This window comes from Tursiops truncatus, chromosome 2 (genome assembly GCF_011762595.2).
Source record: "Tursiops truncatus isolate mTurTru1 chromosome 2, mTurTru1.mat.Y, whole genome shotgun sequence".
Taxonomy (NCBI): domain Eukaryota; kingdom Metazoa; phylum Chordata; class Mammalia; order Artiodactyla; family Delphinidae; genus Tursiops; species Tursiops truncatus.
The window spans coordinates 8,902,292-8,913,016 of NC_047035.1; the positions used below are offsets into that span (position 1 = coordinate 8,902,292).

Genomic DNA, 10,725 nt, shown 5'->3' on the forward strand with positions numbered 1-10,725 from the left:
TATTACACGTGATAATAATTTTGTGGTTATATACTTTTAAAGGCCCTATCTGTTGGTAATACAAACAAGTATTTATGGGTGAAATGATATGATATGGTGAAATATTTGCTTTAAAATATTCTGGGAAAAGAAAAGAGGGTGAAATTAGATGAACAAAATGTGGGTAGTTATTGAAGTCGGTGATGGATACATGGTTGGGGGGATGTTCATTATATGATTCTCCCTACTTCTATGTTTACTTTGAAAATTCTACGATAAAAAGAACACAGAATCCCAGTACAAAGCCCAGGTAAGCAGGGAGCCGTTGTGGACAGATGGGAGGAGCCCCGGGAAGACTGCCTTTCCTGTCTGCTCCCATCTCTGGCATCTGTACAATACTGTGCTTTGACTCTACGTCTTGACATGCAACTGTGGGCTGCCTTATTTGTCTTTTCAATTTTTGTTTTAGCAAACTCATTGGGCCTGGCTATGTGGTAGGGCTGGGCAAGAACTGAGTCAAAAAAAAAAAAAAAAAAAGATGTCATTTTAGGATTCTGCACCAATTCCAGTGTGTGGGTTTTTCCTCCTCACACCACCGAGCAAGTCTCCGACACCAGCTGGGTGTCCTATAGTTCAATTCAGTACTGACATTGGAGATAGCATCAGATCCCAAAGGATAAGGGCTCAGTTCTGCAATACTATCACACCCGCCCACCCCACCCCACCCCAAATTCATACACCACCTGCAATTCCAGGTTGTCATCTGTGCTTGTGGCCAACTGGCTATAGATCAGAGGTCCAAACTGTTACTGAACCAAACTTAGGTTCACTCACTTGCCTGCTATGCAGTAAAGTCAATGTACTGACACTGGGTTGTGGTGAGGGAAAATACAGCATTTATTGCAGGGCCAAGCCAGGTAATGGGCAGCTAACGCTCCAAAGACCTGAACTCCCCCATGGCTTTCGGGGAAAAGCTTTTAAAGGCATCATGTGGAGTGAGGGCCGCAGGGTGCATAACGTTCCTCTGATTGGTGGGAGAGTGGGGTAACAGGGTAGTGTTTCAGGAATCTTGATCATCAACCTTCTGGTTCCAACCAGTCTGGGGTCTATGTGCTTGCGTTTGGCATGTAGTCACCATCCTCCACCTGGGCTGGTGGGGATGCCTTAGTTCCTGCAGAACAACTCAAAGATACACATCAGATTGTTGAGGATATCCCTTGAGGAGGAACTAGGAGTCTCTGTTTTATTTCCGAGCTATTGTTTCTCTTTTTTAAAATATTTATTTATTTTATTGTATTTATTTATTCAGCTGCTCCAGGTTTTAGTTGCGACACGCGGGATCTTCGTTGCCACATGTGGGATCTTTTAGTTGCGGCATGCAGGATCTAGTTCCCTGACCAGGGATTGAACCCCGGTCCCCTGCATTAGGAGCATTGGACCACCAGGGAAGTCCCTGAACTATTGTTTCTTGACCACTTTTCCTCTGTTTCTGCATTTCCTCACTTTCCTAATTAGTGACTGCTTGAGTCTTCTCTTTGGAACTCAGGGAAAGCCTAGGAGGCTATAAATAAAGCCTTTTTCTACAAACAAGAGATGAGGGGACATGGAGAGGCCTTTGTACCCAGGAGGCCCTTCAGGGTCTTGCTGTTTTAGTGCGTTCTTTAGTTAGCCTACCTCATTAGTTTAAAATGGAGGCCAAGCTGGTCTGGGGCTTATTTATCCAAGAGCTGTAAAGACAAGCAGGAGATGACCATGCAGCCCAGTCTGGCTTTTGACAGGAGAGGGAGTGACTTTCTTCCTAAACTGAGGAAAGGGAGCAGAATATGCCACCCCCAAAAAATGTCATTTTGGCATATTGATTATTTTGAATTATAGGTACTTGAGAAACAGCCAGTACAAAAGGGCACTCTGACCTTCCTTTGTGTCCCAAAAGCAGGAGGTAAATCTTCCTTGTGAAGGTACCCTTCCTATAGCAGGAGGGTAGGAGGCAACCTTATCACCAGATACAGGGAATTTACGGCCAAGCATGCTATATAAACAAAACGTGTCACTTATTTACCAGTTTACCACCCCAAGCCCAAACGCATCTGTCTTTTCAATTCATCACAAATTTATTGTTTCTTTGTCTAAAAGGTTTCTTGCTTTGGTCATTATTTTGAGTCTCATATATTTATGGGGCTCCTGTACATACAAAATTAAATTCGTTTTTCTCCTGTTAATCTGTCTTACATCAATTTAATTATTAGACCAGCCAAAGAAACTAGAAGGAAAATAGGGAAAATTTTCCACCCCTACACTGACATCCCTGACAGGGAGTGATTTCTCTAAGATGTTCTTGAATTAATAATGGCAATGGTTCTCCTGAGAGGAAGGCAGTTGTTTTCTTAAAAGGGTATCCAATATACTTCTTGGGCACCCATGTTTATAATGCTGGGATGTGCCTGTATATTTCCAGTGTCATGGCCTCTGCTCTGTCTGAAGTGAAGGGAAAAGAGAAGTAAGACTTGTGCACTAGTTAGATACCATGCCTAGTGCATAGTAGGCACTCAGTAAATATTTGTCAAATGGTTGGGTGAATCAGCATTTAGGTATCACCTATATGGTCCAATTTCAAAGATTTTGTGGAAGGTCCATTTCCCTCTCCCAAATTTTCCATTACCCTTACTGGGAAGCCTGGAATTCCTCCATGACTGCTTGTAGCTTAAAATGTTGCTCCTTTTCTCATGTTACTAGCACTCAGTGTGAAGGAAGGCTCTGGAGGACAGGTGGTAGGAGTAATTTTTCTGTGTTTGTTGTATTTCTTGCTGTCTGTACTTGGAACTATGGAATCCTTCAGAGTCAGGGATGAGGAGTTCCATCTTTGTGTCCACTGGGTCTTGCACTTGAAGGGTAGGAGAATATGCCACCCCAAAACAGCCCTCTTTGACATAAAGGTTATTCTGAGAAACAGAAGATACAGGAGAAGCTTTGAAAACAGAATAGTGGTCACCCTTTTGTAAGGGACATTCACATTTTAAAGGAAATCTCCATTTGTAAGCATGTCTCTCTCTGTACCAGACAAAGAAGAATTTCTTTAAATCTCTAGAAACTTTTATCAGTGAAGAAGGTTTGACTTCAATCTGCATGACAAACCTTACCCTTGTGCTTTTCCTGGTCACCTTCCATGACAGTCTCCACCCTACACCTTCCTTTGTCTTTTGCTGAAGATGATGGTGTTTAAACGGCTCACTCAGGTCACCTTGGGAAACCACTTATTTTTCTCTGGATATCTCCCATGGACATATGAAGTATACATGTTAATAAATTTCTGTTTATTTTTCTTTTATTCTTTTATTCATCTGTCTTTATTACAGGAGGTCTCGGCCAAGAGCTCACAAGTGTAGAAGAAAAATGAATTTTTCAGTGCATAGTAGGCACTCAGGAAATGTCCTTTGAACAAATGAGAGAAAGCAGGCACTCTCATCTCTTTAGTGGTTAGTGCAGGGCTTGGTGCAGAGGAGGTGCTCAAGAAATGCTTATTCAATGGAAGGCTGAAAGAATGATTTTTCAGGATCTCTGGAAATTGAGAAGAATTTGACCTGGAAAGGTACAGAATTGGGCTGATAAAGAGGCTTTCAAATATCTTCCATCAGACCCACGGCAGACGCACTTGCTTCTAAAATGTTCATTTTCCCTCTTTGACTCAGTGCCTCTCAGAGCAGATTAAGACGTTTACCAGCAAATTCCTGGAGGAATCCCATAGTCAGCACCTGGGAGCTTGGGAGAGAGCCCAGAAACTGTGAAGTTTTTGGCCAGGGGCAGCTGGAGGCCCCATGACTTTGGGGTTCTTCTCCCCCTGACACCAAGCAGAATCCTGTGGGGTCTTCCTGGCTGCAAAAGCCCCTCTGAGATCCCCATTTCTTGTTTGTAGAAAAAGGCTTCAGTCTCCTAGGCCTTCCCTGAGTTCCAAAGAGCAGATTCAAGCTGTCACTAATTAGGGGAGTGAGGCAATGCAGAAACAGAGGGAAAGCAGTCAGGAAAAAATAGTTCAGCAATAAAACAGAGTCCTAGTTCTTCCTCAAGGGATATACTTAACAATAGGATGCATGTCTTTGAGTTGTTCTGCAGAAACTAAGGTCCCCAACCAGGTGGTAGATGGTGACTACATGCTGAACACAAGCACACAGACCCCAGACAGGCTGGAACCAGAAGCTTGCTGATCAAGATTCCTGAAACATTACCCTGTTACCTCACTCCCCCACCAATCAGAGGAAAGTCATGCACCCTGCAGCCCTCACTCCAAATGTTGCCTTTAAAAACTCTTCCCTGAAGACCACCAGGGAGTTCAGGGTCTTTCGAGCATGAGCTGCCCATACTCCTTGCTGGGTCCTGCAATAAATGCTGTATTTTCCTTCACCACAATGTAGTGTCAGTACATTGGTGGGCGAGTGGACCCAAGTTCTGTTTGGTACCACCACCTTCTGTGTCCATCAGGGGAGAAGAACACTAGATTCTGCTAAGCATTTACTACATAAGGATTATTACCTGCAGTATCTAATTTAATCCACATGTACGGGTGGAAAACTTTTCCCTTCCTCCCTTCTACGTTCTTTGGCTGCTGTAATAATTAAATTGATATAAGACAGATGAACAGGAGAAAAACACACAAAAGTTTAATAACAGGTATACCTCCTGTGTACCCAGGATGTATCCAGAAAAACTGAGGTAACTCTCCCACCTGGCCCAAGCCTTCACCTTAAATACCATCTTCAGCTAAAGACAAAAGAAGATGTCAGGTGGGGAGTCAGTCATGGGAGGTGACCAGGAACACACAGTAAACAAGGGCAAGGTTGTGATGCAGATGTAGCTCAGGGCCCTTTCCCTTGATAAGAGTTTCTAGAGACTTAGAGTCATCCTGATTTTCCTGGTACAGAGAGGGAGACACCCTTACAAATGGAGATTTCCTTTACAAATGTCAATGTTTCTTACAAAAGTGTAACTCCTTCAGATCTTCTCCCAAGTCTGCTGCTTCTTTCCCTCTGGGTACATAGTTTTATCTTAGCTTAGGGGAGAAGGCATAAAAAATTTTTCCTAGGAAACTCTGAATATCAGCTTCTAATCTGGCCACCTTTTGACTTACAGAGCTACAAAAAAATTCTTTTAAATATATACCTTGTCAGTTTTCAGTTGGGACAAAGAGTAAATATTTCAGACAGTATTAAACAAGTCCATGGACCAAAGAGGCATCCTCAAAGAGGGTGTAAAAGTTATTAGCTTCCCAAGATCTGGAGACACCCTCAAAGATAGCCGAAAGAAAGAAACCACAGCCTGCAGGTCCCAGGAAGGTGGAAATCCAAGCCAAGCTCTTAGGACACAAAATGAGAAAAGCAAGAAGGCAATAGCTATCCCCAGGAGAGAAAGGATCAATAACCAATGGATCTGGATTTGGAAAGGAAGGGACAACATGAAATTTTATTTTCCTTTTCCGACTGGGCGCTACAGACAGAGATCTGGGAAAGTTAACTCTGGTAAGAATTCTCACCCTTAGCCAGGTTCTGCTAGCTCTCCCCGGATCCCATCTGCCTGCTCTGAGTGAGGTTTAAAGTGGAGAACACAGTTTCAATCAATTTCAGAATTTGGCAAGATTTTTAAAAATTTTAATTTTTGTTTCCCCTTGGCTGCTTAAAGGAATATTGTAGCAGTTTACTAGAAAATTCTTCAGAGTACTGTAAGCTCTGGGAGGGGCCCAAATGAAGGCCTTCCCTTAAAGGTAAAAAAAAAGGTAAAAATGGTGGTGCCATCAACTTGGTGGACTTTTGTTTATGGTCTTGTAGTCTCTAAATTTTCATTAACCTTTTGTAACAAACTTTTTAATGAAGCTATTTTGAAGACTTTTGGAAGCTTCTGTATATCAATAAAATAGATATTCCATTCTGTTTGTTTAATTTGGGAATTCTTACTTTTAAATGCACTTCTTATGACACAAATGAACTTATCTACAAAATAAACTCACAGTCGTAGAGAACAGACTTGTGGTTGTCAAGGGGGGTGTAGGAGGGATAGAGTGGGAGTTTGGGATTAGCAGATGCAAACTATTATATATAGAATGGATAAACAACAAGATTCTACTGTATAGCACAGGGAACTATATGCAATATCCTGTGATAAACCAGAACGGAAAAGAATATGAAAAAGACTGTGTGTGTGTGTATGTCTGTGCGTGTGTTTGTGTGTGTGTGTAGTGTGTATACATATATATAGAACTGAATCACTTTGCTGTACAGTAGAAATTAACACAACATTGTAAATCAACTATACTTTAATGTAAGTATATATATATATAAAATGTACTTCTCATGTGATCTTATCTAATTGGAACATTCCTTCTAATGGCCATTGTAATTCCAGGTTGTTTTTAGTAAGATTTGGCCATTTTTGTAGATATTTACAGCTTCCAGGATTATAGTTCTTAGACATAAAATAAGAAGTGTGCCAGAACTCTTATGTACTTGACTCTAGAAATTAAATATCTCATCTCTTTCAGTTAGACTTTATCTGCACAAAACAAAACAAAACAAACATGTGCGCCCTAACCCCCAGCAGTGGCCAGGAAAAAGGCCCTGTGCGCACCAGCCCCAATTCCCTAGTTCCCAGTGGAACCCGGGACGGGGGAAAGGATTGAACCAGGAGACCTCAAATGAGGCACCACAGCTGCCACCAGAGGTGCCCAATGTAGTGCCTGGGAACAGAACCAAAGCCTGAGCTTTCTAATCAAATGGGAAATTGTGGTCTGAACTAGCAGCAGCCCCCAACGTGGAATGAGTGATTCCAGACAAATGGTGAACTGGCTGGAAAGCCAATTATATCAGGAGCGCAATGCAAAGGGAGCAGAGCTCAGAACCAAGAGGAACGTACCTACAGCCCTCAGAAATGGTGAGAAATACAGTGAACTCAAAAAAGGCTTTGTGGGTACCATGCCTGTGTTTCTCATTGTCCCTGAACGCCATCAGAAGTTTGCTTTGGATGCCTCCATCACTGCCACCAATCTGTTAAAAAACAAAATTCGACTGAGTAAATTTTAAAGATCTAATTGGCTTTATTGAATGATTCATGATTCAGGCAGCATCCCATCTAGAAAACAGAAGGGAGTTCCAAAGGGCTACAGAAAGGGAAAGGTTTTTAAAGGCAATACAAGGACGTCATAAACAAAGAAGATTATTTTGGGCTTGGGTAACATACCCATGGGGGACGGATGAGGTTTATGTGGTAGATGACCTCATCTTCCTTTGGGAGATGGAAAGGATGACCTCATTGGTGCTGCCCAGAAAATTCCACACTGACTGGTTAGGATTACATTCCTGGGGAGGGTTATTTGTAACCGCAATAAGGTCAAATATTAAGTCTTGGTTTTAGCACAAATACCTCTACCTTGGGCTTGTCACTTACTTTTTTTTTTTTTTTTTTTTTGCCACGGCTCAGCTGCTCCGTGGCATGTGGGATCTTCCCAGACCGGGGCACGAACCTGTGTCCCCTGCATCGGCAGGCGGATTCTCAACCACTGTGCCACCAGGGAAGCCCCATTGTCACTTATTTTTTAACAGCTTGTTTAATCTACGCATTTTACAGTTGAGGAATGGTGGCTCAGAAAGGCTAAGTGACTTACCTAAATCATAGGTGGTGGGGCCTGAATTCAAACCCAGGTCTGCCTGCTTTTCCTCATTGCAAGCGCTAGGAAGGGCATGCATGGAGGTAGGTTCTAAATGGGAACACGGGGTCAGGTGACTCTGGGGGACCTTCCAGCATCCATCCCTCTCATCCAAAGTGTGCTAAGATGTTCCTGGAGGTCAGAAACAGAGTGGGGAATCTGGTGTTTGCTCACCAGGTGTGTAATGTAGGGCGAGATGCTGAATTTTCTTAGCCTTATTTTTCCACCTGTTAACACGGGTCCCCACACCTTCCTCTGAGCACTGCTGTGAAGGTGAAGGAGTAGGATGTGTGTGAAGCCCACACACATGGTCTGCGCCCTTGTGCAGGAGAGTTCCTTCAGGAGCCCCAGGGAGGGGCAGGGAGGCAAGCGCCTTCCCCTCCAGCCCTTCCCTCCAGGGTATATACCGTGGTTACACTGTGACTAATATGTGTTGGCTCTTCCTGTGGCCCAGAGGTTGCCCTGAGAGCTCGATGGGCATTAACCCATTTAATGCTGTCAGCCACCCCATGAGGAAGGGTACTGTTATCTCTATTGTACAGGTGGGGAAACTGAGGGCTGGAGAGGTTGGGAGATGTGCCCAAAGGTACAGCTAAAACCTGAGAGATGGGATGTGAGTTCGGGTGGTCTGGTGTCGGCATCACTGCCCTTGACCTTCATGCTCAGTGCCAGGGCTTGAGCCCTGTGGGGGGCGGGGGAGTGTCGGAATGGGGGGGGGCCTGTGCACTGCCAGGTGGAGCTCTGTTCTTCCTTTATTCTCATTATCCTTGGAAAGTTTACAACAGATACTCACTAACAGCTGAGGTGACTTCAGACCCATTTCTATTCCTGAGATGTTCTCTTTCGACTCAGGACACACCTGTTGGGTTCAAGCAGTCATTGCCAAACCTGTGTCTTCCAAGCAGAAAAAGAATTTAAAAAAGCAGAGAAAAAGGGGGGTTGGACTAGTTCTACACAGAAACACGGTGTTCTGGGGGATTTCACCTTGAAGTCTGTCTCACTGGGAAGGAGAGCAGAACAACAAACTGCACGTGCCTCTGAGGAATTACAGAGGGGGTCTGGCCGTCAGCTCAAGGGGTGCTATATCTTAGAAGGGGGCAGAGAGTGTCTTAGCTCAGGCCACCATCATAGAAATGCCACAGACTGGGTGACTTACACAGCAGAAACGCATTCCTCACTGTTCTGGAGTCTGAGAAGTCTAAGATCAAAGTGTTAGCTCCATGCCCTGTGAGGTCCCTCTTCCTGGCTTGCAGATGGCCACCTTCTCACTGTGTCCTCATGTGGTAGAGAGAGAGAGGATGATTTCTGGAGTCTCCTCTTACAGGGACACTAATCCTATCAGATCATGGCCCCACCCTTATGACTTCATTTCACCTTAATTACTTCCTAATGCCAAATACAGCCACACTGGGAGTTAGGGATTTGCAATAAGAGTCTTGGGGGTGGGGGTCATAATTCAGCTCATAGCAGAAGAGAACTAGGAATGGTGGCATTTTAAACATCTGCAGGGGAGAATTTGTGGGTGGGTTAAAGGCTTCCTGGAGTCTTGCATGGAAACTATCAGCAGATAATGAGAAAATATACCCGCAGTGCTAAGCACAGGGCCTGGCACACAGTAGTGGTTCCTATTATTAGCCAGGTGGAGTGGAGTCTATTTCCCAAGACTTTACATGGGTTGGTTTCAGGATTTGCTTTGACCAGTGGAAGGTGGTGGAAGTGACACTGTGAATTTCAGAGCCTCCAGGGGCATTGCAGATTTCACTGTGATTCTGTTGGACCTCTGACACCACCACATGAATAAGCCTGAGTTAGCCTGTTGGAGGATGAGAGCCAGGCCAAGGAGAAGAGAGTGTCACATTCTAGATACATGAGTTAGATTATTCTAGACTGTCTGGCTGCCCGCTGACCACGGACTCGTGGGCGAACCCAGCAAGCGTGAGCCTTGCTGGCCCAGATCCAGTCATCACTCAGCTGACCCACAGATGTGTGAGCCGAATAAAATGATTGTGCTTTTAAGCACGACATTTTCGAGTGGTTGTTTTTTTAAACGCAATAAAACAAAAGCTAAATAATAGCACTGTTATCCCATCTGAGTGAAGTGTGCGGGTGTGTATTCTGTAAACAGCAATCAGGGCATTTGTTTTTATTGTCAAACTAGACAATGACATCTGAGCTGGCACTGAGGTGTGGAACTTGGGAATTGTTCTATCACCTTGTTTTCCTTTCCTTCAAATGTTTAATTATACAGATATAAAAATTATGCAGACAATCCACACATAATTCTCTGTGTAAAAACTGGAGTATTTGAGTCGAGCCTGTAGGCTTTGACCACACCCTCCCTCTAGCCTTCTTTCCAGAGGTAACCATGGTTACTATCCTCCGTGCATTTACGTTCATTACCATGGACCCAAGAAGGCTGAACTAATGCCGTTATGTTACACTTATTTTTCTACAACTTGTTCTTTCACCCAATGATCATATCTTGGAGAATCTTCACTTCAGTGCAGCTAAATCCTCTTCCTCCTTTTAAACTGCTCTTCCTATATTATGGATCAGTAGACATCGTTCCCAGTTTATAGCTACTTCAAACAATGCTATAATAAAGTCTTTGTACGTATCTTCTGTGTGTAAGTGTAGAGATTTTTTCCAGAGTAGATATACCTTGAGGTGGAATTTCTGGGTGATAGGGCTATACACGTGTTTAAAAGTTTCATAGCTCTTTCAAATCTCACCTCAAAGGTGACTCTCTAATTATACTCACATCTCATTCTCCATTTACAATATATGATATTATCCCTAATCTTTGATTAGTCACCCTTTTGGCTCAAATCCGAGGCATGGGAGGAAGCCTTGGGGAACGATGGGGGAAATGGGCCTGCTATCTCTCTGGTCTACCGAGTGGCAAAAGTGGACCAGTCTTGCTTTTCTCTTCTTCATCACACCCCCGGCAAGGTGAGCTTCTTTCTTTGTGTGCTGCCCATCTCCCCGGCTAGGGCCCGGCACACGGCGCATGCTCAGTAAGTCTTTGCGGACGGGACTCCCGTGGCATCTTCATCCCGGCC

At 43.9% G+C, this 10,725-nt stretch overlaps 1 long non-coding RNA gene across 1 annotated transcript; it reads right to left on the reverse strand.

The window, feature by feature from the left end:
* Window positions 1-2,319: 2,319 nt before the first annotated feature.
* LOC141277929 (uncharacterized) lies at window positions 2,320-8,860 on the reverse strand. The gene is made up of 3 exons (XR_012329841.1): window positions 8,457-8,860; window positions 6,874-7,004; window positions 2,320-3,948 (listed from the first exon to the last, which is right to left on the reverse strand). It is a non-coding gene; the product is annotated as an uncharacterized lncRNA (long non-coding RNA).
* Window positions 8,861-10,725: the final 1,865 nt, after the last annotated feature.